Source organism: Pleurodeles waltl, chromosome 6 (genome assembly GCF_031143425.1).
Source record: "Pleurodeles waltl isolate 20211129_DDA chromosome 6, aPleWal1.hap1.20221129, whole genome shotgun sequence".
NCBI lineage: Eukaryota > Metazoa > Chordata > Amphibia > Caudata > Salamandridae > Pleurodeles > Pleurodeles waltl.
In genome coordinates, this window is record NC_090445.1 from 36226889 (window position 1) to 36254887 (window position 27999).

Genomic DNA, 27999 nt, shown 5'->3' on the forward strand with positions numbered 1-27999 from the left:
ATGCATTGGGGCTAACTTTTTGCTTGAGTGTGAGGCAGTGTGCTCCCTTTTTTCTTTTTGTCCAATGACTGCTCCCTTGAGCTAACGAGCTGACGAGCTCTGGAGAGGCACCTGTGCGCCAGCGAGTGGTACATAAACCTGAGAAGACTTTTGGCGGCATTTCAAGCAACCCCACAGACTTGGCTGCTCTCTGCTGATGACGGGCTAAACCTAGAAACACGTGTCCAGAGATACACAGCACTTGCTGCACCTACTTAGGTGAAAGACTTTTGATTACTTTTTCAGCACAAAACGAAGTGACTGCATTTACCATGATGCATTGGGGCTAACTTTTTGCTTGAGTGTGAGGCAGTGTGCTCCCTTTTTTCTTTTTGTCCAATGACTGCTCCCTTGAGCTAACGAGCTGACGAGCTCTGGAGAGGCACCTGTGCGCCAGCGAGTGGTACATAAACCTGAGAAGACTTTTGGCGGCATTTCAAGCAACCCCACAGACTTGGCTGCTCTCTGCTGATGACGGGCTAAACCTAGAAACACGTGTCCAGAGATACACAGCACTTGCTGCACCTACTTAGGTGAAAGACTTTTGATTACTTTTTCAGCACAAAACGAAGTGACTGCATTTACCATGATGCATTGGGGCTAACTTTTTGCTTGAGTGTGAGGCAGTGTGCTCCCTTTTTTCTTTTTGTCCAATGACTGCTCCCTTGAGCTAACGAGCTGACGAGCTCTGGAGAGGCACCTGTGCGCCAGCGAGTGGTACATAAACCTGAGAAGACTTTTGGCGGCATTTCAAGCAACCCCACAGACTTGGCTGCTCTCTGCTGATGACGGGCTAAACCTAGAAACACGTGTCCAGAGATACACAGCACTTGCTGCACCTACTTAGGTGAAAGACTTTTGATTACTTTTTCAGCACAAAACGAAGTGACTGCATTTACCATGATGCATTGGGGCTAACTTTTTGCTTGAGTGTGAGGCAGTGTGCTCCCTTTTTTCTTTTTGTCCAATGACTGCTCCCTTGAGCTAACGAGCTGACGAGCTCTGGAGAGGCACCTGTGCGCCAGCGAGTGGTACATAAACCTGAGAAGACTTTTGGCGGCATTTCAAGCAACCCCACAGACTTGGCTGCTCTCTGCTGATGACGGGCTAAACCTAGAAACACGTGTCCAGAGATACACAGCACTTGCTGCACCTACTTAGGTGAAAGACTTTTGATTACTTTTTCAGCACAAAACGAAGTGACTGCATTTACCATGATGCATTGGGGCTAACTTTTTGCTTGAGTGTGAGGCAGTGTGCTCCCTTTTTTCTTTTTGTCCAATGACTGCTCCCTTGAGCTAACGAGCTGACGAGCTCTGGAGAGGCACCTGTGCGCCAGCGAGTGGTACATAAACCTGAGAAGACTTTTGGCGGCATTTCAAGCAACCCCACAGACTTGGCTGCTCTCTGCTGATGACGGGCTAAACCTAGAAACACGTGTCCAGAGATACACAGCACTTGCTGCACCTACTTAGGTGAAAGACTTTTGATTACTTTTTCAGCACAAAACGAAGTGACTGCATTTACCATGATGCATTGGGGCTAACTTTTTGCTTGAGTGTGAGGCAGTGTGCTCCCTTTTTTCTTTTTGTCCAATGACTGCTCCCTTGAGCTAACGAGCTGACGAGCTCTGGAGAGGCACCTGTGCGCCAGCGAGTGGTACATAAACCTGAGAAGACTTTTGGCGGCATTTCAAGCAACCCCACAGACTTGGCTGCTCTCTGCTGATGACGGGCTAAACCTAGAAACACGTGTCCAGAGATACACAGCACTTGCTGCACCTACTTAGGTGAAAGACTTTTGATTACTTTTTCAGCACAAAACGAAGTGACTGCATTTACCATGATGCATTGGGGCTAACTTTTTGCTTGAGTGTGAGGCAGTGTGCTCCCTTTTTTCTTTTTGTCCAATGACTGCTCCCTTGAGCTAACGAGCTGACGAGCTCTGGAGAGGCACCTGTGCGCCAGCGAGTGGTACATAAACCTGAGAAGACTTTTGGCGGCATTTCAAGCAACCCCACAGACTTGGCTGCTCTCTGCTGATGACGGGCTAAACCTAGAAACACGTGTCCAGAGATACACAGCACTTGCTGCACCTACTTAGGTGAAAGACTTTTGATTACTTTTTCAGCACAAAACGAAGTGACTGCATTTACCATGATGCATTGGGGCTAACTTTTTGCTTGAGTGTGAGGCAGTGTGCTCCCTTTTTTCTTTTTGTCCAATGACTGCTCCCTTGAGCTAACGAGCTGATGAGCTCTGGAGAGGCACCTGTGCGCCAGCGAGTGGTACATAAACCTGAGAAGACTTTTGGCGGCATTTCAAGCAACCCCACAGACTTGGCTGCTCTCTGCTGATGACGGGCTAAACCTAGAAACACGTGTCCAGAGATACACAGCACTTGCTGCACCTACTTAGGTGAAAGACTTTTGATTACTTTTTCAGCACAAAACGAAGTGACTGCATTTACCATGATGCATTGGGGCTAACTTTTTGCTTGAGTGTGAGGCAGTGTGCTCCCTTTTTTCTTTTTGTCCAATGACTGCTCCCTTGAGCTAACGAGCTGACGAGCTCTGGAGAGGCACCTGTGCGCCAGCGAGTGGTACATAAACCTGAGAAGACTTTTGGCGGCATTTCAAGCAACCCCACAGACTTGGCTGCTCTCTGCTGATGACGGGCTAAACCTAGAAACACGTGTCCAGAGATACACAGCACTTGCTGCACCTACTTAGGTGAAAGACTTTTGATTACTTTTTCAGCACAAAACGAAGTGACTGCATTTACCATGATGCATTGGGGCTAACTTTTTGCTTGAGTGTGAGGCAGTGTGCTCCCTTTTTTCTTTTTGTCCAATGACTGCTCCCTTGAGCTAACGAGCTGACGAGCTCTGGAGAGGCACCTGTGCGCCAGCGAGTGGTACATAAACCTGAGAAGACTTTTGGCGGCATTTCAAGCAACCCCACAGACTTGGCTGCTCTCTGCTGATGACGGGCTAAACCTAGAAACACGTGTCCAGAGATACACAGCACTTGCTGCACCTACTTAGGTGAAAGACTTTTGATTACTTTTTCAGCACAAAACGAAGTGACTGCATTTACCATGATGCATTGGGGCTAACTTTTTGCTTGAGTGTGAGGCAGTGTGCTCCCTTTTTTCTTTTTGTCCAATGACTGCTCCCTTGAGCTAACGAGCTGACGAGCTCTGGAGAGGCACCTGTGCGCCAGCGAGTGGTACATAAACCTGAGAAGACTTTTGGCGGCATTTCAAGCAACCCCACAGACTTGGCTGCTCTCTGCTGATGACGGGCTAAACCTAGAAACACGTGTCCAGAGATACACAGCACTTGCTGCACCTACTTAGGTGAAAGACTTTTGATTACTTTTTCAGCACAAAACGAAGTGACTGCATTTACCATGATGCATTGGGGCTAACTTTTTGCTTGAGTGTGAGGCAGTGTGCTCCCTTTTTTCTTTTTGTCCAATGACTGCTCCCTTGAGCTAACGAGCTGACGAGCTCTGGAGAGGCACCTGTGCGCCAGCGAGTGGTACATAAACCTGAGAAGACTTTTGGCGGCATTTCAAGCAACCCCACAGACTTGGCTGCTCTCTGCTGATGACGGGCTAAACCTAGAAACACGTGTCCAGAGATACACAGCACTTGCTGCACCTACTTAGGTGAAAGACTTTTGATTACTTTTTCAGCACAAAACGAAGTGACTGCATTTACCATGATGCATTGGGGCTAACTTTTTGCTTGAGTGTGAGGCAGTGTGCTCCCTTTTTTCTTTTTGTCCAATGACTGCTCCCTTGAGCTAACGAGCTGACGAGCTCTGGAGAGGCACCTGTGCGCCAGCGAGTGGTACATAAACCTGAGAAGACTTTTGGCGGCATTTCAAGCAACCCCACAGACTTGGCTGCTCTCTGCTGATGACGGGCTAAACCTAGAAACACGTGTCCAGAGATACACAGCACTTGCTGCACCTACTTAGGTGAAAGACTTTTGATTACTTTTTCAGCACAAAACGAAGTGACTGCATTTACCATGATGCATTGGGGCTAACTTTTTGCTTGAGTGTGAGGCAGTGTGCTCCCTTTTTTCTTTTTGTCCAATGACTGCTCCCTTGAGCTAACGAGCTGACGAGCTCTGGAGAGGCACCTGTGCGCCAGCGAGTGGTACATAAACCTGAGAAGACTTTTGGCGGCATTTCAAGCAACCCCACAGACTTGGCTGCTCTCTGCTGATGACGGGCTAAACCTAGAAACACGTGTCCAGAGATACACAGCACTTGCTGCACCTACTTAGGTGAAAGACTTTTGATTACTTTTTCAGCACAAAACGAAGTGACTGCATTTACCATGATGCATTGGGGCTAACTTTTTGCTTGAGTGTGAGGCAGTGTGCTCCCTTTTTTCTTTTTGTCCAATGACTGCTCCCTTGAGCTAACGAGCTGATGAGCTCTGGAGAGGCACCTGTGCGCCAGCGAGTGGTACATAAACCTGAGAAGACTTTTGGCGGCATTTCAAGCAACCCCACAGACTTGGCTGCTCTCTGCTGATGACGGGCTAAACCTAGAAACACGTGTCCAGAGATACACAGCACTTGCTGCACCTACTTAGGTGAAAGACTTTTGATTACTTTTTCAGCACAAAACGAAGTGACTGCATTTACCATGATGCATTGGGGCTAACTTTTTGCTTGAGTGTGAGGCAGTGTGCTCCCTTTTTTCTTTTTGTCCAATGACTGCTCCCTTGAGCTAACCAGCTGACGAGCTCTGGAGAGGCACCTGTGCGCCAGCGAGTGGTACATAAACCTGAGAAGACTTTTGGCGGCATTTCAAGCAACCCCACAGACTTGGCTGCTCTCTGCTGATGACGGGCTAAACCTAGAAACACGTGTCCAGAGATACACAGCACTTGCTGCACCTACTTAGGTGAAAGACTTTTGATTACTTTTTCAGCACAAAACGAAGTGACTGCATTTACCATGATGCATTGGGGCTAACTTTTTGCTTGAGTGTGAGGCAGTGTGCTCCCTTTTTTCTTTTTGTCCAATGACTGCTCCCTTGAGCTAACGAGCTGACGAGCTCTGGAGAGGCACCTGTGCGCCAGCGAGTGGTACATAAACCTGAGAAGACTTTTGGCGGCATTTCAAGCAACCCCACAGACTTGGCTGCTCTCTGCTGATGACGGGCTAAACCTAGAAACATGTGTCCAGAGATACACAGCACTTGCTGCACCTACTTAGGTGAAAGACTTTTGATTACTTTTTCAGCACAAAACGAAGTGACTGCATTTACCATGATGCATTGGGGCTAACTTTTTGCTTGAGTGTGAGGCAGTGTGCTCCCTTTTTTCTTTTTGTCCAATGACTGCTCCCTTGAGCTAACGAGCTGACGAGCTCTGGAGAGGCACCTGTGCGCCAGCGAGTGGTACATAAACCTGAGAAGACTTTTGGCGGCATTTCAAGCAACCCCACAGACTTGGCTGCTCTCTGCTGATGACGGGCTAAACCTAGAAACACGTGTCCAGAGATACACAGCACTTGCTGCACCTACTTAGGTGAAAGACTTTTGATTACTTTTTCAGCACAAAACGAAGTGACTGCATTTACCATGATGCATTGGGGCTAACTTTTTGCTTGAGTGTGAGGCAGTGTGCTCCCTTTTTTCTTTTTGTCCAATGACTGCTCCCTTGAGCTAACGAGCTGACGAGCTCTGGAGAGGCACCTGTGCGCCAGCGAGTGGTACATAAACCTGAGAAGACTTTTGGCGGCATTTCAAGCAACCCCACAGACTTGGCTGCTCTCTGCTGATGACGGGCTAAACCTAGAAACACGTGTCCAGAGATACACAGCACTTGCTGCACCTACTTAGGTGAAAGACTTTTGATTACTTTTTCAGCACAAAACGAAGTGACTGCATTTACCATGATGCATTGGGGCTAACTTTTTGCTTGAGTGTGAGGCAGTGTGCTCCCTTTTTTCTTTTTCACCAGGTCAGGGATGACAGCCTGAACCTGGTCCTCCCCTCTGGGGCTCTGTACCCTCCCTCCTGGAGCGGTACCCCCAGAGTCCAACATGGTCAGGGTGCTTATAGAAGTCGCCCTGTACCATTCCTCCACCAGTGCAGGGCTGTTAACCTGCAACTGGCTCTCCAACCTGGGGTCTGTACCTTCAGGTTGGACTAGGGCCCGGGGTGAGGCTTCCCTCCCCCTGCCCTCCCTTCTGGGGTCCAGCACCCTCCAACTAGGAGTGGCCTCCTCAGAAGACAACATGGTAGGGGCACTGTTATCAGTATCCCCTCCCTCCAGGTCCGGGGGGACACCCTGAACCTGGCCTTCCAGCCCAGAGTCTGTACCCTCAGACTGGATCACTGCCTGGCAAACCAGGACTTTCTGGGGGGCACACCTACCCCCCACCAGGTCAGAGTTTAACCTCTGCACCTGACCATCCAACCCAGAGTCACCACCATGAGGTTGAACAATTGACTGGCATGCCAGGACTTCCTGGGGGGCACACCTACCCCCCACCGGGTCAGAGTTTAACCTCTGAACCGGGTTCTCCAACCCAGGGTCACCACCCTGTGGTTGGGCAATTGCCTGGTATGCCAGGACTTTCTGGGGGGCACAGTGACCCCCCACCAGGTCAGAGTTTAACCTCTGAACCTGGTCATCCAACCCAGAGTCACCACCCTGAGGTTAAACAATTGCCTGACACGCCAGGACTTCCTGGGGGGCACACCTACCCCCCACCAGGTGAGAGTTTAACCTCTGAGCCTGGTTAGCCAACCTAGAGTCATCACCCTGAGGTTGAACCATTGCCTGGCATACCAGGACTTTCTGGGGGGCACACCTACCCCCCACCGGGTCAGAGTTTAACCTCTGAACCCGGTTATCTGACACTGCGGGGCTTCCCTCAACAGGTGGTCCTACGGTACAGGCTAGGCTTCCCTCCTGGTGTTCCCTCATGGAACCCTCTAGGACCTGAGACCTACCTGGGACACTACAATCCTCTCCCGCCTCACTTGGTTGGGAAACACCTAGACCACTCCCTTCAGGAGCACCCCCAAATGCCTCTTCAGACTCTCTGGTACTCACCCAGAAGTCTGCCTCCATTGTAAGCTCCCTGGGGCCAGAGAAATCACACTCCACCTGGTGTTGGCATAGCTCTGGAAAATAAGGACCAGACATATGCTCTCCAGCAATTACATCACTCTGCCCTTCACATGTATTAACCACAGTACCCTTCACCCAACCATCCAGTAACTCCGCCTTGAAAAAGCACTCTACATCACCCTTCTGAGACTGGTGAGACATTATCTGACTGTCCCTGACACTCAACCCATACTCTTCTGGGATGTCTCTACACTCTATATCCAGGACGTCCACCAGGGGGGAACCCTTTTCTCTGTCACTCTCTGCTAGAGGCAGTAAAGTGTCCCTCCCCCCAGTAGGAATATGACTCCCTGTGCCAGTTTCCCAATCCTTCTCAGGGACCCTGTACATAACGGGAACTACCTCATACCCTTGAACCACCTGGGGTGTGTCAACTCCCTTCTTCAAGTTGGGCACACATCTCTCGTCTTGTGTCCTTCTTCAGCAGTACTGGATGCAAGATTTTTGCTGCCACTATCTGAACTGGACTCAGCCCTTCCGGCCTTTAGTTTCAGCTCTTCACAGCTCAGCTCTTGAGCTGCAATCCTTTCTTTTTCCAGGGCTAAGAGTCTTGCTGCCTCAGCCCTTTTAAGATACTCCTCTAACTGTTGCTCCTGCCGCTTTTGAGCTAGGAGCCATTCATCTCTCTCTGGTTCTCTTTCCTCATCTTAGTAGTCTTCCTCCTCATGTGGGCAGTCCTCCTCCTCATCTGAGGAGTACTTAGTCATTTGGTTTCTTGCTGCCTCTCTCTCTGCCCATCTTTCTTCCCCCCCAGACTGTGTAGTTATGTAGCATTTCCATCTTAGTAGATCTCCTTGAAACAGGAAGGCCCCATTTTCTGCAAAGCCTCCTTAGGTCAGCCTTAGTGAGGTGGTCAGTAGGCACAAAGAATGAGTAGGTAAGCAATCTCATTCTGATAAGGTCTTACCGGCAAAAAACAAAATCCAAAGTCCAAAATATCAATAGTATATCCAGGAGGACATCAGAGAACCAAAAGCAAAAAGATGAAAAATCAAGTTGACCTTCAACTGTGGGTAGGTAGTGAAATACTTAGCTACTGTATGTCACTGCACAAACACAAGTCCTATCCTCACCGCTGATCACCAATGTTAGAAATTGGGTTTTTGGTTGGCAGTCAGGTTGCCCTCTGTCCAAGCAAGAACCCTCACTCTAGTCAGGGTAAGTCACACGCAATCCAAAATCAGCCTGTGCCCACCCTCTGGTAGCTTGGCACGAGCAGTCAGCTTTAACTTAAAAGGCAATGTGTAAAGCATTTGTGCAATAAATCATACAATACCATAATATAACACCACAAAAATACACCACACAGTGTTTGGAAAAATATATAATATTTATCTGGGTATTTGCAGGTCAAAACGATCAAAGATGCAATATGAATTTGTAAAGATATATCTGAAAAGTGATATAATGTGTCTTAAGTCTTTAAAAAGCTAACAAAGTCTCTTTCAAGCACAAAGTACCTGGTTTCTGGTGGAAAATCTCTGCAAAGGGCCGCAGAAGAAGAGATACGTGGAAAAATGGTGTGTGCGTCGATTTCTCCCCAGCACACACAGACTTGCGTCATTATTTTTCACGCGGGGAAGTCGTGCGTCGTTTTCCGGCACGCGGACAGTCTCTTTCTATGGGTCGCGGGGTTTACCAGATGTCCCGGGTCTGTGCGTGGATTCTCCTGCTTGTTTTCCGGCTGCGCATCGTTCCGCGGGGCTGTGCGTCGAAGTTTCGCTCTCACGACAGTCGTCGCGCCGATTTCTCCTCTGGAACTCAGGCGGCGTAGTCCTTGCGAGGCAGTGCGTCGAAGTTCCGGTCGTCCCGAAGGCGTTGCGTCGATCAGCGTCGGTGTGCGGCGTTTTTCTAGCCGCAGAACAAGCTGTGCGTCGAAAATTTCGGCACACAAAGAGTCCAAGTGAAAAAGAGAAGTCTTTGTGGTCCTGAGACTTCAAGGAACAGGAGGCAAGCTCTATCCAAGCCCTTGGAGAGCACTTTTGTAGCCAGACAAGAGTTCAGCAAGGCAGCAGGCCAACAGCAAGGCAGCAGTCCTTTGTAGAAAAGCAGACAGGTGAGTCCTTTGAGCGTGAGCAGCCAGGCAGTTCTTCTTGTCAGGATGTAGTTTCTGGTTCAGGTTTCTTCTCCAGCAAGTGTCTGATGAGGTAGGGCAGAGGCCCTGTTTTATTCTAAGTTGTGCCTTTGAAGTGGGGGTGACTTCAAAGAGTGTCTAAGAAATGCACCAGGCCCCTTTCAGTTCAATCCTGTCTGCCAGAGTCCCAGTAGGGGGTGTGGCAGTCCTTTGTGTGAGGGCAGGCCCTCCACCCTCCCAGCCCAGGAAGACCCATTCAAAATGCAAATGTATGCAAGTGAGGCTGAGTACCCTGTGTTTGGGGTGTGTCTGAGTGAATGCACAAGGAGCTGTCAACTAAACCTAGCCAGACGTGGATTGAAGGGCACAGAAAGATTTAAGTGCAAAGAAATGCTCACTTTCTAAAAGTGGCATTTCTTGAATAGTAATATTAAATCCGACTTCACCAGTCAGCAGGATTTTGTATTACCATTCTGGCCATGCTAAATATGACCTTCCTGCTCCCTTCAGATCAGCAGCTCCCACTTCAACAGTGTATGAGGGCAGCCCCAATGTTAGCCTATGAAGGGAGCAGGCCTCACAGTAGTGTAAAAACGAATTTAGGAGTTTTACACTACCAGGACATATAACTACACAGGTACTTGTCCTGCCTTTTACCCACACAGCACCCTGCTCTAGGAGTTACCTAGGGCACACATTAGGGGTGACTTATATGTAGAAAAAGGGGAGTTCTAGGCTTGGCAAGTACTTTTAAATGCCAAGTCGAAGTGGCAGTGAAACTTCACACACAGGCCTTGCAATGGCAGGCCTGAGATAAGGTTAAGGGGCTACTGAAGTGAGTGGCACAACCAGTGCTGCAGGCCCACTAGTAGCATTTAATCTACAGGCCCTAGGCACATATAGTGCACTCTACTAGGGACTTATAAGTAAATTAAATAGCCAATCATGGATAAACCAATCAATAGTACAATTTACACAGAGAGCATATGTACTTAAGCACTCGTTAGCAGTGGTAAAGTGCCCAGAGGTCAAAAGCCAACAACAACAGGTCAGAAAAAATAGGAGGAAGGAGGCAAAAAGTTTGGGGATGACCCCGTCAAAAAGCCAAGTCCAACACATGACATTAGTTATAAACCTTTGCATGACATACTCAGAGGGGCAGTGAGGACGTCAAAGTGAAGTAACCCACTTTTTACTTCAACGAAATCACAGAAAGTGAAATCCTATGATCTTTGACCCTGAATCACAGGAAGTGATGCCTCATGACCTTGAGTCTGATAGCACCACAATGATTGATGTTACTGCAACCCAGTGTATGAACTGAAAGAGACAATGTATTGATGAATCAAAAAAGTGAGACTGTAAAAACATTAATGGTCACATACACCAGTATTAATCCATATGGACCAGATATTTAATATAAACTATGTTACTAGTTTGATTTAGTCTTTGTTATTGTTAACAGGTTTTGATTGATGATTACTTATAGGAACTACCACACACAGGGAGCCTAGAGGTTATTATTGTATTCAAACTCATAGTTTAGTGCGGCCTAGAGACAGTTTCAACTGTTTCGCCACCCTGGTGGAAAGAAAACAATAATTAATAAAAACACATATATACATATATACAGGTTCTTTGGGTCAGCTCTCTTCATCCATTGGTTTGTTCAACAAGCATTCACATTTTGCTTCTACCGACTGCAGGGTGCAGCAGTGGGTCAGTGCACCCCATCAACCAGCTGCCTTGTGTTGTGAGTGGTTGCATTTTGTTTTATCTCATATGCACGTCTGCCTAAAAAGAATTACACTTCACTTTACTTTTCAAATGTGTTTTTTTTTCCCGTCTTTATATTTTTTCAGCATGCAAACTACGTCTTCAGGTTTTGTATTACTCAGAGCCAATAGAAACATTTTCTTTGCACCAAAATGAATGATAGTTTCTAGACACATGTATTAAAACTAAAAAGAGTTTCTACACATTTTCTAAGTATACTTGCCTTATAAGAAAGACGAATACTGTTCTATTGAAATTGTATGCAATTTTTATATTTAAAATTATTATTGCAATGTTCAGATGGCATATTCTTTCTTTTCTGTTTTTTTCTTATCCTTGCAACACAAAAAAATAAACATATTGCCAGCTTGCTAATGCCATACTACTTGGCTTTGCCAATGCTGGTTTTTCACACTAATGAAGCATGAAGCATGATAATACGTTTAAAAACATATTATTTTCATGTGTTTCACTTTATAATGTACTATACAGAGTGTTGTGCTGCGTATGCATTTATTTTACAGAAGGTGTCATGTCCTAATTAGAGCTACAGAAAATAAACATTACTCATCGGGACACTGTTTAATTTGTGTTTTTGTCACCCCTGAGGTCAGGGTGGTAAAAGGGAGGAGCCAGTTCCCACAGCCGCCGCTCCTGCTGTCTATACATGATGTCCATGCGGGTGAATGCCAATTTTAGCCTGTGTACAAAAGATACAAATTTGGAAAAAGGTAGACAAAAGTAAGCAGTCTGTTGGTAAAGGTCTCTTTTTCCTTCGAAAATGTCAGGCTAAAAAACAAACTAGCCTGGACATGTGCATTTAACTGGCGAAGCTATTAAAACATTAATCGGAATTCCTCATGCCATTTCTCCAGTTGGTGTGGTACCAGAATATCCCTGTAGGTCAATAGTCCCACGAAAATGTCACCTTATTGAAGTTCATAATGCAATATCTACGCCTAATTGGACAATATCTTTACAAATAATATTTAGGATACAATTTTGATGTCAGGCGATATTTCTAAGTACGATATTCTGACATGTAACATCCCAAGGCACGCTGCATCTAAAAAGATCAACTGATATATTATATATGTTGGTTATGTCTTAAAGACCCACACATCAAAGGTTAGTGACCCAAATGTTGAAGATAAAATATTGTGTGGCCAAAATATTATGTTAAGAATGTAGAGGACAAGAATACTGTGAAGGTAAGTTCTGATGGGTTAGCCAGGATTTGCTTTGCTGAACTCCATAAAAATGAACCTTGAGCACATACATATCGTCAAAGTGTGTAGATGCATAGTTAAGAACAGTAAATCTATACTTACCTATTGGCACTTACTTTCTTGATAGTCTTGTCCGCAATAATTTTGCCACAATATTTTGGCCACACAATATTTGTCTCCAAGATGTTCCATCAGAAAACCCAGATCTGCATAAGGTAAATGGAAATATGCTATTTCTATAAGATTTGACAATAATACAGAAAAGGCAAAAGCCACAGGACACCATAACCTTTGAACATGCGTGCCTTTTCACAAGCCTTCGCTGCTTTCTTCTCAGTAGCCCACTGCTGACGTCCTCCTAGAGAGCTGCGTGTGGCTTTGTGAGAGCGTGGACAGCAGACTCCGGAAACCCCACATCTCACCCCAGGCTCTTGGACCACAAGAACCTGTTTCATCAAGTTGTCTTCTCACGTGGCTGAGACATTGTGACCACATCTCTGAAACCAAGGCGAGAAAGCAGTTTGTAGCCACAAGAAGACACATTATGGACCTATCTTTACTGTCCAGCAGCCCTGGTAAGAAATGAGCATCTCAGCACTCTGTGTCTCACAACCAAACACCCCCAATTGTTTCTTCTTTCTTGTGTTTGAAAGCCCAAGATTGAAGCACAGCGAGGTGTCCCAAGACAAGCTTGCACAACCATTTGTGTTTGTTCGCCAACACATTTTCTTGCTGCCAATTTCTGCTTGGGGCTCAGTTTTTTCAGCCTGCCGGTGAGCAAGCAAGAAAACAAAAATCACAGGAGATTTGGAGTGTGTGGTTGCACAAAAAGATGTTGAAATCCGACAAGGTTTAGCACATTCGCCTACTCTACAGATTTCACTGCCTTTTGTAAGTTTTTAGATTCCAAATCTTGAATGAGAAAGGTTTTATGTGATGTTCTATGCAGCATGAATCACTAAAAGGCACCCAAGAGAACTCAAGAAACAGGCTTTAGACCTCAAGAAATGAGACCATTATACACCAAAGTCCTCAACAGTAGTGTAGACCTCCAATATTGCTAGGGCAGATCAAAGCTGCCTCCACTGCTGTTTCTGTGCTCATGCTACAAACATTGCCTCTTTTCCTCCTAGCTGTCCCATGCCTTATTTAATTCTGTTTCTGATTTTACTCCATTTACCATCAAGGGAACGTTCATGCAGTAACTTCATGCAATTTAGCTTTTCCTGATTTGGTGAATTACAGTTCACAGCACTGCTTGCTCCTATCTTAGACTGTGTATGAATACAGAGTAAAATGATACCATAACAAATTGTTCATTCAAAAGTATTCATTTAGGCTTAAAGATACCATTATACTGCACCTTTGAGACTTGTTCCTCAAACTTACACTTGCCAAAGTGAGTCCTAAGAAAAAATAGTTGATGATTTACTCAGGTGACTTAATTTTCCTATTCTGAAACCGAAGTAGTGTATCCTGAGGAGGGCTTTGGAAATTATTCTGACGAACTGATACTATTTTCAACAAACCTATTGTATATGATTCAAGATTTAGTTATTGACTGTATGACTTCATGATACTTTCATGACGTCTTTATTATTTCATGATATCTTTCACAGTTTGTTGCACCGAATACTTTAAGTATGCAGTCGTCCAGCGCTCCACAAGTGCACTTACTCAGACTTTTTGAAAGTAACGTGTGCACTGATTTTCTACATAGATCACATTTGTAGGACTGAGAATGTATCAAAGGGAGATGTCGGGCCACCATAGTAGGCATTTTGCAGGATTGACGCATTGTTGATCCGTAAAACCTCCAAATAGACCTCATCGATTGCATGAGACATTCTGCAGCCACACAATCTATCAGGGGCTGGTCCAGATATATCACATCAAAGGAGCATTATTTGCACTAACATATTAGTTTAACTCCATGAAGTCCACCATCCTGAATGATAGCAGCCAGTCCATTTACTTTAAAGAGGTACTCTTCACTGAAGAAGCTTGCCAGTCGGCCCATGCTGTTCATGCGGTTATGTGGTCTGCATTCCGCATCCCCATATTGCATCCATTTCACATGATCAGGATGATGGCAATCCCACAGCCAGGGATCAGCAGTATTATTGGAAACCCTCCAAATATTTTTGAGAATAACCAGTGAAAGAATGAGGGCGTCACTTCCAACATAGTTTTAAATCCAGCCACTGACCGTAGTGCACCCAACAGGCACAAATCAAGCCAGTGTCAACGAGAGGAGCTCATTGATCTTGGTTTGATGCCTGCCTGTCACGAACACTAGGCCCAGCCACCCAATTTGGTAGCATTTTTATGGGAACAAGTGAGGGAATGCTGGGTGGTCGAGAGTTTGTGGATTTCCTGTAAATTCTAGGAGTTTAGGTCACAGAAATTCAAGGAACATGTGCCATTTTAGTGAAACGTTGAGATTCGCACAGATTTGTGGGTAGGAAAATGTTGTGAAATTCAAGCAAGGCACCCCACACTGGTCTCCCCGGATGTCTAGTTTTCAGAAATGTCTGGGTTTGGTAGGTTTCCCAAGGACCTAAGCACATGCACACAAGTTAGGCAGCATTTTTATCAGGACAAGTCGGAGAATGCTGGGTGGTATGAATTTTGTATGATCCATGTGGTATCTAGAAGTTTATGTCAAAAAAATGCAGGGAAAATGTACAATTCTAGTGAAAGTTGAGATCTGGAGGGCATTGTGGATAAGAAAATGCCATGGGATTCAAACTTTAGCAACACAAAAGGATGATGGACGGAGTGCTGAACAATGCAAACACTCAACCCCAGTCACAGATTTCGGTGTATTCCATCCTTCTTTTGCTCACCATGCCACTCCAGCTTGGATGTAGCCATATGGAAATCAGTCTTGACCCTGTTCTTCATGGGAAAAATCCAGCCGAAACTGCCAGAGCAGGTCCTTTCTGGACCCAAAACAAACACCCTGGGACCGGTTTCAGAGTATCACCCTTCATCAGCCAGGCTAGCTTGAATCCGGTGGCACAGTGAGCACGGGACCCACGTCTGGGAATGGACCTGTGTATAGTGTGATACATACAACAAATATGGTCCAAACAGACAATCTGGATAAATTACATCAATTACCATAACCTAACACAGTACAATTCCCACAAGAAATAGACAAGTCTCATTTATCAGAAGGGAAGATTAAGTACAAACACACATCACAAAAAGACAAATGCAAACTGAATGCAAATTCTTTGCCTTGAATTAGAAAGGGGAAATATTTACACAATATTCACATATATGTGGTTGCTCTATTCAGTATAACAAAGTGCTCAGAAAAAGTGCACATATATAGATTAAGGAAGAAAAAAGAGAAAGGGGAAAACCCATGACATAATCTTTGAAACAACGCCTGTCCATATATCCAATCAAGCACTTCAATTCTATTTCACAGCTAAGACGTAATTGTTTGGGTCACTGTTGCCCCCCTGTGGCTAGTGTACACATTCCAGGCTGTAAAAGCCGGAAATTGATGATGTTTCGACCTGAAAAAAGGACAAAAGGCCGGCTACGACCTTAAACACAGGTCTTCATCAGGACAAGATAAAGGGGGTCATTCCTACCCTGGCGGTCCGAGAGTAGGGGACGGAGGAAGCACCGCCAACAGGCTGGCGGTGCTTCTGGGGCTATTCTGACCGCAGCGGTAAAGCCGCGGTCAGAAACGGGAAGCCGGCAGTTTTCCGCCGGTTTCCCGCTGCCCCTGTGAATCCTCCACGGCGGCGCTGCAAGCAGCGCCGCCATGGGGATTCCGACCCCCTTCCCGCCAGCCTGGTTCTGGCGGTTTTCACCGCCAGAACCAGGCTGGCGGGAACGGGTGTCGTGGGGCCCCTGGGGGCCCCTGCAGTGCCCATGCCACAGGCATGGGCACTGCAGGGGCCCCCTAACATGGCCCCACATTGATTTTCAGTGTCTGCTTGGCAGACACTGAAAATCGCGACGGGTGCAACTGCACCCGTCGCACACCAGCAACTCCGCCGGCTCCATTCGGAGCCGGCATCCTCGTTGCTGGTGCTTTCCCGCTGGGCGGGCGGGCGGCCTTTTGGCGGTCACCCGCCAGCCCAGCGGGAAAGTCAGAATGACCGCCGCGGTCTTTTGACCGCGGTACGGTCTTCTGGCAGTTCCCACTTGGCGGGCGGAGTAGGAATGAGGGCCAAAATAAGGAAACAGTGGAGCAACCTGCAGTCATTTAATCTCCAAGCAGAGATCCAACAGAGAAAGGTACCTTGGAAAGGGGAGATTCTCCCCTTTCCAATGATACCGCCCCTGTCCAAATCGTGTGTAAGAGGGCTGAGATATGCCCCAGAGTAGTGCTGTAAGAAAAAAGTGATGAGAAGATTGGCCATGTGCACCAATCATCATTTGAGAGAAGAAAACAACAGCCTTGGTTGTTGAGAAAGTTCTTCCCCAGTAGTCGAAGCTGCAAATACAAAAAGGAAATCCCTCTGGTGCTTGCACCAAAGGAATTTCCTGCCCCCGGTGTGAGGACATGCGTGAGGCTTCTGCAGCATCAGCACTGCAGCGGAGGATAACTCTGGTGTCTCCCCAGCACCAGAGTGCTTAAATGAGCCTGGCCATGTCATAACATGATTAGATCATCCCGTACCAGTTCAAACACTGATTATACTATTTTATTCTTGGAATATATTCATCTGGATAATTTATTTATTCTGTTATCTACAACCTGCAAACCTCTTTCTAAATGTTCCCTATATATATGCCTAATTCTTTCGGCTGCCTCCTGCTGTGAAACGTCCCATAATGTATAATAAACTGCATAAACCATGTGTTTTACTTTGGAAGTACAGCACCCCAAATGAAAATCTGCATCCATATTGTGCTGCAAATGTGACATATGCTGTTTCACAGCCTGTAAACTGTAGTGATTTACTCAAAGTTGATGCCATTTACCTATATTGTAATCAGTAATCAGCACTGTAATATCTCTGTTATCATATCGGGGATCAGGACGACTTGCTTTAAACCCAGGAGTGTTGGAAAGAAAGCGATTCATGCATGCATTTGTACCCGTTCACCACAAAGTCTCTGCTTCTGAATGATACACCAGTGAATTATATGTTCCATTTTCAATCATATTGTTGATAACGTCCTCTGATATTGTTGTGTAGCCATTTTAGTTTTAGCTCCATGCACGTTATTTTAGCACACTAGGCCTACCGCTGTGCACTTTAACCTAGATATATTTTATTCAGCTTCGTTTATTATTTTAACAATAGCCACATTTGCAGTCTTTTTTTTTATTTCTCTCTGTCTAGCTGTTCTTTGCCTAGGCCAGCACTGTGTTCCTAAACAAGAAATTTCTTTCATTCTGTGCTTTCTCAAGGCTGCAGTAAAATAGGTTGCCAGTAAAACATGGTAAGGCTTTGTCTCTGGTATTCATAGAAAAGTACACATCCTTACGTAGGGACATTTTTCTCAGAACTCCAGCTGTTTCATTATAAAAACACTTCCCTGTCCTGGGAGATTCCAGCCAGATGATCACAACTGTATGCTATAGCTGCTTATGCAGATTTTAGGTCTTTGCTCAGGTATGTGGGATGATGTCTTCCCAGGGGAACCTGAGGGGCAGAACTAGAGCTTAACATGCTGTGCTCTAATATAGCCTAGGTAGGAATTAGTATATTGACTCTAGTGACAATATGATAGCGTTATTTCTATACTTCACTCTCCTTGTCACAATTTTAATCCTGACAAGCTTTATCGTCCTGGTTATTGCAGTACATGCTTTATCTTCTAAGATGCAGTTGCTTCATTAAAATCTTATTAAACCTATACTGCCTCTGATTGTCCTTGCATATGTGAGATTAATGTAACTGAGAGAAACGGAGGCGATCTGAGTGACCACGATTTCCCTGAAGTCCATTTTGTCATGTGCTCGGCTGCCCAATCATCCCTGCTCCTGGGTAGAGATGAGGCATTGCTAGTTAGCTGGAGCAAAATCTGGATTGGGGCGACAGGTGTCACCTGCAGTGGGTTAGACTCAGTCTCCCCACACCGCAGGCGATTCCGCCACTCAAAATCCAGTAGTCTTATTAGAATAATGAGAGCCTACATGACAATATGTTTACTTTCCAGTAACCAGACCCTGAATTTTCCTATTTTGGGAATGGAGGGATTTCTAATACCTTTCATACTACCAACGCTCAGGCAGGTACTCTGTTGAACAGTTTTTTTCAAGAAAACTATTTCTCTGGGTGTCATGTATGCTCAGAAAAGGACATCTTTACATTGAATTTGCCAAAATTGTGTACCTCAGACAGTTTCTAATTCCACGTTTTCCTTGCAATACTCATTACCCAATGTATTACATTTTCTATGAAACTTATCAGACTATATCAGTCTATTGCCTGCCACCATATGCTTCGGTGCTGCCTCAGGCTTCTCTTACTAATAAAAAGCAATGGATTCAGCTCCGTTTTCACCAGAAATATAGGAGAATTTATTTATATCGTTTACAGTGCTGTCTACAGGAGGTGTTGTGCAGTGTTCCCACTATGTGCAAACATACATCTTTCGAGGAGTGTTATTTCTATACAAATAATGGTGTGCATAATGGTGCTAATGATACACTTCTCTATAATTATAAAAAGGATTTTCATTATCAATTGCTGTATATGCTTCTAGATCAGACATCATACTTTTTACAGTCTCTATATCCCATCGATCTGAAATGGGATCCATTGCAATTTTGATAACATATGGTAACTGTAAGGAACCTTGTCTCAAACCTCACAATCAGGTACAGGATAGACTGTAATGTTCACAGCATACAAGTCTCTTTGAACTCTGTGGAAAGAAAAATGTGGTTGTAGTTCCTGTTTTACCACCCGTGGCACGGTTTAGTTGGAAGATAATGTCCATTCAATAACAATAAAAAAAAGGTTAGCCAGCCATATGATAAAGTCAAACACTCATGTAGCAATCCAAATTTAGGATCACAGTGGTATAAATACCTTTCACAAAACCGATGCCACAATGAAGAAAGTTCCAGATGTTCTGTAGTGGAAGACTCTGAAGGAAAGGCAGATGTAAATTAAACAGATTCAGTCTCACCAAATGTTACAGGACTGATGGGCACCATTGCAATAGATGTTGTCACTGTAGGGAGACGTAATATACCACATTATTCAATGCTACAGGTGTTGCTGTAGAAACTAGGTCATCAAACTCCTCCATGGAATTCTATCCATTAAGGATGGATTTACTAACAGTTCCAGCTGCCCTCAACTGAGGACTTGGCCTTGCTCAATTGCCCTGTACAACAAGAGGAATATACTGCAGAGTCCCTTCCCTAGAATGAGAGGTTCTATCCTGAGGTCTCCTTTGATGTAGCTGGGTGGCACAATTGTATAGAATAATCCATATGGTATTTCTTGACATGATCAATTGATACATGCCTGTTCTTTTTTGAGGCAGGCAGGTGGTGGGGGGCAGACGACAGTGCGTGTGCCCTTTACTCCCGACACAGGTACGGGTTGTCAATATTATGGTCCAAACACTTGTTTGTCTGAAACACTTGTGTGCCTGAAATCTTTTCTCGAACCACATCTCCCACTTTGCGGATTCATCCTTCTGTGACTAGCAAAATCTCTTCGCTGATGACAGAATCAGCATGCTTGACATTCAAAAGCGTGTCTCTGACTGAGTATCTCATATGAAGTGTGCTTTCTGGACTCCACACAGATACAGATGATGTACCCAACTATGACCTGTACTCAACACGGAGACTGTTAGGGCTTGCTTAATCATGCAGGGGCAGATTTACGACTTTTTGGTGCAGGGGAGCACAGCAAGCTATCTTGATTTGCTGCACTGTGTCAAAGGGAAAGGGCAGGAATGTGCTGTATCTATGCAACACTGCGCATTCCTGTCCTTTCCCACTGCGCTGCTGCCTTTTTGGTGGCCTAGTGCCAACGCAGGCACCCTTGCACCATGGTGGAAGGGTGTCAGTGTTGTAGGCAGGATTGTTTTTGTGCATGAAGGGGAACCTTCCTGCACAAAAACAATCATCAGTCAATCAATCAATCAGTCATTTGTAAAGTGCAGCACTATTACTCCTAAGGGTATCTGGGCGCTGAGGGTGCCGTATCGCCATTGAAGAGCCATGTCTTGAGCCGTCTTCTCAAAACCGCCAGCGAGGGAGCTGTCCGGAGGTGGGGGGGCAGGTTGTTCCAAGACTTGGCTGCGATGTAGGAGAAGGAGCAGCCGCTGCTGCGGGTGTGATGGATGCGGGGAGTGTGTATGAGGATGAGCGTGGCAGAGTGTAGCTGTCTTGCTGGGATGTGGAAGCTTAGTCGGTGGTTGATGTAGGCTGGCCCTTGATTATGTAGAGCTCTGTACACCAGTATGAGGATTTTGAACTGGCATCTCTTCTGGACTGGGAGCCAGTGGAGGTCCCTAAGGTGAGGGGTAATGCTGGCGCATTTGGGGAGGGTCAGGATAAGTCTGGCCGCGGTGTTCTGTAAGGTCTAGAGTCTTTTGAGCAGCTGGGTGGAAAGTCGAGAGCATTGCCTTAGTCGAGACGGCTGGTGGCCAGTGTGTGCGTGACAGTTATTTTTGTGTCAGTCGGAATCCATTTAAAGATTCGGCAGAGCATTCAGAGTATGCAGAAGCATGAGGAGGCAACTGAGTTTACTTGCTGTTTCAGGGACAGTCGGCTATCTAGGATGATGCTGAGGTTTTGTGCGTGGTCAGATGGAGTGGGTGTTGGTTGGAGTTCTGGTGGCCATCAGCTATGGTCCCTTACGGAGGTGTTCTTCACAAAGATCAGGACTTCCATTTTGTCGGTGTTGAGTTTGAGGCAGCTGTCTTTCATCTATGTTGCTACATTGGTCATGGCATTGTGGAAGTTGGTTTTGGCATTGTGAGCGAGAGGATCAGATTGGTATTGTCAGCATAGGAGACTATGTTGAGTCTGTGGGATCTGACGATGTCAGCAAGGGGGGGTCATGTAGATGTTAAAAAGGGTGGAGCTGAGGGTAGATCCTTGGGGTATGCCGCAGTTGATGGTCTTGGGTGTGGAGGTGTAGGGAGGAAGGTGGATGCTCTGATTCCGGCCTGAGAGAAAAGAGGCGATCCACTTGAGGGCGTTTGTTGAAAACCTCTTGAGAAGAGTGTGGTTGGAGACTATATTGAACACCGCTGAGAGATCCAGTAGGACTAGCGCTGCTATTTCTCCTCAGTCGAGGAGGGTCTTGATGTCATCCCTAGCGCGATCAGAGCGGTCTTCATGTTGTGGATGGCATAGAATCTTGAGTGTGAGGAGTAGAGATGGTGGTTTTGTTTTAGGTGTTCGGTGAGCTCATCGTTGATGGCCTTTTTTAGTACTTTGGCAGGGTAGGGGAGCAGGGAGATCAGTTTATAATTTTTGAGGTCACTGGGTTCGACAGAGGGTTTCTTCAGGAGGGTTCTTACCTCTGTGTGCTTCCATCTATCTATCCAGGAAGGTTGCCGTGGAGATGGAGGTGTTAAGGATGCTGGTTAATTCAGTGTTGATGGTATTGGTTTTGAGATTTAAGAGATGATGGGGACAGGGGTCGGTGTGTGCCCCTGAGTGGATGGACACTATGATGGTTGCAGTGGTTTGTGTGGTGATTGGGGCCTACCTGGATATTGTGCAGCTGGTAATCACTGTTTGAGGGAGGTCGTCCAGGTTGGAAGTGGCAGGTTGGGGGTCGAAGTTGTTGTAGAGAGTTGTGATCTTGCTATGAAAGTAGTCTGAGAGGGTGTCACAGAGTTCCTGAGATGGGTGGATGGTGGCTTCCGTGACTGTCCGGTTGGAGAATTCCTTGATGATCTTGAAGAGTTCCTGGGACGTTTTTTCCTCTTTTTATGTGTGCTGCACTATGCAGTACACATAGAAAGAGGAATAAACAAGGAGGAACAAAGATATTTCTTCTAGTCACACCTCCCATGAGAAGGCGTGATGTTTTGGCGCATTCCCAGGTTTGTGGACTTTACTAATGATTATCAGTACTAAAGTGTCTGTGCTTAATGCTTAAAACATGGTAACATTGGCTTATCCCCAACTGGCATATTGAATGTACTTATAAATCCCCAGTAAGGTGATACTGCTTGTACCCAGGGCCTGTGAATTAAATGCTACTACACCACTTACTGTGCCACCCACTTAAGAAGCTGTTTAAACATGCCCCCGGCCTGCCACTGTAGTCTGTGTGTGCAGGTTTAAACTGACATTTTGACACAGTAAAATAAATCATTTTCCACGGTCACACCTTTCTTTTTAATTCATAAAAGTCACCCCTAGGCCCTGTGCAGCCCAGAGGGCAAGGTGTTGTGTTTTAAAATAGTTGGACGTGAACTTAGTAAGTTTCACATGTCCTGCTGGTGCAAAACTCTTAAATATGTTTTTCACTTCTTCATGGCCTACTTTTTCATAGGATAACATGGGAGTTACTTTATTACATTTTATAAGTTCTAGCTTCCAAATGGGAACTGGTAACCAGTTCATGTTTGGTGTCTTTGGAACTGTAAAAGAACATCATCTTCAATGGTAAAGTTGGATTTCAAATTACAATTTTGAAAATGCCACTTTTAGAAAGTTGTCATTTTCCTGCCTTATAATCACTCAAGGAGAGCTAAGAAGGGGGAAAGAACAATTATGTCCTCCTAATTACTGCATGTTAGCAGATAAAGCACTTGAATACTAGAAGAGATACATGTGGACAATATGCTATTCTGAGATGTGGAACTAGTCCTAACCTACAGGCCCATATAGAAATTTCTGAATTTTGCCTCACCCACAACTTATCATGGCATGCTTCATCATAGGTGACCTCCCACACTGGAGTAGGATTGTACCACTCCAGAGGACTCAATTAAAACTGGGATCTTCAATACTTTTTTTCACAGGACAAATTCAAAGGCCCAGATTATAAATTAGAAATACCCAAGGGTATACCCAAAGAAATTTCTTTATTAATGAGTACCCATGGTGCGGGTTAAAATCAAAGCATGTGGTACAAAGGTAGAAATTAATGTTTCACTTGACTACTTCAAGTTGCCAACATATTTTGACCTCAACAATGTGCTAAAGCCGGTCAGAGATCTCCTTCAGGGCCAAAAAACTCAATACATATATGCAGTCCATGCAGAAAAAATGAGGCAAAGGCTCTCATACCTATCCATTCTTATTCCCCCGTAAATAACCCTTTAGAAACAAACAGTAACAAAATATATTTCTATGAGAAAAAATGTAACTCATTTTAAAAAGGCCTCTTCTTCATATGTGCTTAATCGTGCATACTTACCAAAAACGTATGTGCCAATGCATGTTACCCCATATACAGATGTACTCATTCATCATGCTCTCCCCATAAGTGAGCACTGCAAGTCTCTAAAGGAAGTGAGTGATTCTTGTGTGTGAGATAATACTGTAACAACAATTAAAGTGTATGTACATGCAAATTGTGGAAATACATCATGGCCACTTACCCTATTTAGGGATAAATTCGGGCTTTAAGGTTCAGAATGGAGGGCATCTTCTCTGTAGTCACACTCTAATTACATTATAAATAACCAACTGTAGGAGGCTGGACTGGCTTGTAGTGAGTACCAAGGGGTACTTGCACCTTGCACCAGGCCCAGTTATCCCTTATTAGTGTATAGGGTGTCTAGCAGCTTAGGCTGATAGATAATGGTAGCTTAGCAGAGCAGCTTAGGCTGAACTAGGAGACGTGTGAAGCTACTACAGTGCCACTTAGTGTCATATGCACAATATCATAAGAAAACACAATACACAGTTATACTAAAAATAAAGGTACTTTATTTTTATGACAATATGCCAAAGTATCTTAGAGTGTACCCTCAGTGAGAGGATAGGAAATATACACAAGATATATATACACAATAGCAAAAATATGCAGTATAGTCTTAGAAAACAGTGCAAACAATGTAAAGTTACAATAGGATGCAATGGGGAAACATAGGGATAGGGGCAACACAAACCATATACTCCAGAAGTGGAATGCGAACCACGAATGGACCCCAAACCTATGTGACCTTGTAGAGGGTCGCTGGGACTATTAGAAAATAGTGAGAGTTAGAAAAATAACCCTCCCCAAGACCCTGAAAAGTGAGTGCAAAGTGCACTAAAGTTCCCCTAAGGACAAAGAAGTCGTGTTAGAGGAATAATGCAGGAAAGACACAAACCAGCAATGCAACAACTGTGGATTTCCAATCTAGGATACCTGTGGAACAAGGGGACCAAGTCCAAAAGTCACAAGCAAGTCTGAGATGGGCAGATGCCCAGGAAATGCCAGCTGCGGGTGCAAAGAAGCTTCTACTGGACAGAAGAAGCTGAGGTTTCTGCAGGAACGAAAAGGGCTAGAGACTTCCCCTTTGGTGGAAGGATCCCTCTTGCCGTGGAGAGTTGTGCAAAAGTGTTTTCCCGCCAAAAGGACGCCAACAAGCCTTGCTAGTCGCAAATCGTGCGTTTGACGTTTTTGGACGCTGCTGGGGCTCAGGAGGGACCAGGAGGTCGCAAATTGGACCTGAAGAGAGAGGGGACGTCGAGCAAGACAAAGAGCCCTCACTGAAACAGGTAGCACCCGGAGAAGTGCCAGAAACAGGCACTACAAGGATGCATGAAACGGTGCTCGCCGAAGTTGCACAAAGGAGTCCCACGTCGCCGGAGACCAACTTAGAAAGTCGTGCAATGCAGGTTAGAGTGCCGTGGACCCAGGCTTGGCTGTGCACAAAGTATTTCCGCCGGAAGTGCACAGGGGCCGGAGTAGCTGCAAAGTCGCGGTTCCCAGCAATGCAGCCCAGCGAGGTGAGGCAAGGACTTACCTCCACCAAACTTGGACTGAAGAGTCACTGGACTGTGGGGGTCACTTGGACAGAGTCGCTGGATTCGAGGGACCTCGCTCGTCATGCTGAGAGGAGACCCAAGGGACCGGTAATGCAGCTTTTTGGTGCCTGCGGTTGCAGGGGGAAGATTCCGTCGACCCACGGGAGATTTCTTCGGAGCTTCTGGTGCAGAGAGGAGGCAGGCTACCCCCACAGCATGCACAAGCAGGAAAACAGTCGAGAAGGCGGCAGGATCAGCGTTACAGAGTTGCAGTAGTCGTCTTTGCTACTATGTTGCAGGTTTGCAGGCTTCCAGCGCGGTCAGCAGTCGATTCCTTATCAGAAGGTGAAGAGGGAGATGCAGAGGAACTCGGATGAGCTCTTGCATTCGTTATCTAAAGTTTCCCCAGAGACAGAGACCCTAAATAGCCAGAAAAGAGGGTTTGGCTACCTAGGAGAGAGGATAGGCTAGCAACACCTGAAGGAGCCTATCACAAGGAGTCTCTGACGTCACCTGGTGGCACTGGCCACTCAGAGCAGTCCAGTGTGCCAGCAGCACCTCTGTTTCCAAGATGGCAGAGGTCTGGAGCACACTGGAGGAGCTCTGGACACCTCCCAGGGGAGGTGCAGGTCAGGGGAGTGGTCACTCCCCTTTCCTTTGTCCAGTTTCGCGCCAGAGCAGGGCTAAGGGGTCCCCTGAACCGGTGTACACTGGCTTATGCAGAATTGGGCACATCTGTGCCCAAGAAAGCATTTCCAGAGGCTGGGGGAGGCTACTCCTCCCCTGCCTTCACACCATTTTCCAAAGGGAGAGGGTGTAACACCCTCTCTCAGAGGAAGTCCTTTGTTCTGCCATCCTGGGACAAGCCTGGCTGGACCCCAGGAGGGCAGCTGCCTGTCTGAGGGGTTGGCAGCAGCAGCAGCTGCAGTGAAACCCCAGGAAGGGCAGTTTGGCAGTACCAGGGTCTGTGCTACAGACCACTGGGATCATGGGATTGTGCCAACTATGCCAGGATGGTATAGAGGGGGCAATTCCATGATCATAGAAATGTTACATGGCCATATTCGGAGTTACCATGGTGAAGCTACATATAGGTAGTGACCTATATGTAGTGCACGCGTGTAATGGTGTCCCCGCACTCACAAAGTTCAGGGAATTGGCTCTGAACAATGTGGGGGCACCTTGGCTAGTGCCAGGGTGCCCTCACACTAAGTAACTTTGCACCTAACCTTTACCAGGTAAAGGTTAGACATATAGGTGACTTATAAGTTACTTAAGTGCAGTGTAAAATGGCTGTGAAATAACGTGGACGTTATTTCACTCAGGCTGCAGTGGCAGGCCTGTGTAAGAATTGTCCGAGCTCCCTATGGGTGGCAAAAGAAATGCTGCAGCCCATAGGGATCTCCTGGAACCCCAATACCCTGGGTACCTCAGTACCATATACTAGGGAATTATAAGGGTGTTCCAGTAAGCCAATGTAAATTGGTAAAATTGGTCACTAGCCTGTTAGTGACAATTTGAAATAAATGAGAGAGCATAACCACTGAGGTTCTGGTTAGCAGAGCCTCAGTGAGACAGTTAGGCACCACACAGGGAACACATACATATAGGCCACACACTTATGAGCACTGGTGTCCTGACTAGCAGGGTCCCAGTGACACATAACAAACATACTGAAAACATAGGGTTTTCACTATGAGCACTGGGCCCTGGCTAGCAGGATCCCAGTGAGACAGTGAAAACACCCTGACATACACTCACAAACAGGCCAAAAGTGGGGGTAACAAGGCTAGAAAGAGGCTACTTTCTCACACCAACGTATCAGAAGACATATGTAATAAAAACTCAAGTGACTAGGCCAGATTGAATGGTAATCAACTGTGCTTAAAGCCTATGGCTGATTACTGAGAAATATAATTTTCTGAGAAAACACAAAGTGATATATGAGCTATATGTATGTGATATATGAGCTCTATGTATGTGATATATGAGCTATATGTATGTGATACATATAGATGATATAGTTATATAAAGCTGCCATCTAAAAATTGGGCAAAACTAAAAGTTCAACAGAAAGACCGCCCAGGGATAAACTGATCGCGCAGTCCTTAGTGTCAGGAGATATAATGCACCTTACATGGAAGGAAAATAGCCCTACAATGAAACTGCATCTTGTCATTCATATACAGTTAAGTTAAATGTGTCCGTGATAGGGGAAGAAAAGGTGTCACTTCTATCAATCTGCCTGGACACTTCAATCATCAAGAGGTAGATGCTGTCATTTACACTTAAGGTACCCTTATACTGCCGTATAATGAAGGAAGGAGATGTGATCAGTGGGACCCTTTACAGTACTTTCATGTTGCGCCGTGTATGTGCGTGCATACATAATGTTTACGTGACGTACAAAAACTCAAAAACTCAGACTCATAGGAAATGAAGTCTGTGACCTCAAAGGCAAATGCAAAATGATGGAAAAACAAAAAGCCTAAAATGTATTTATGGACAAAGAAATACTCTAGTCTTTGAGAGTAACTACTCATTTTAGAATGGACTGTTAGTGGGACACTTTTTGCACTCGCTTCTAATGGTATAGCACAATGAAGAAAATGTCTCAGCTCAAATAGAGGACCACTAATAGACCAAACACACTGATGCAACATTAGAACAATGTTATAATAAACTTCAATAAATAAAAATGTGATAAAAATCTGAGAGTTTCTGGGGGGGGGATCTATGTTATACACACCCACAAACCAAAAATTAAAAACAAGAATGTGAATATATTGAGGAAAGGGGACCAGAGAGAGATAATTGCTCAGATAACCAAATG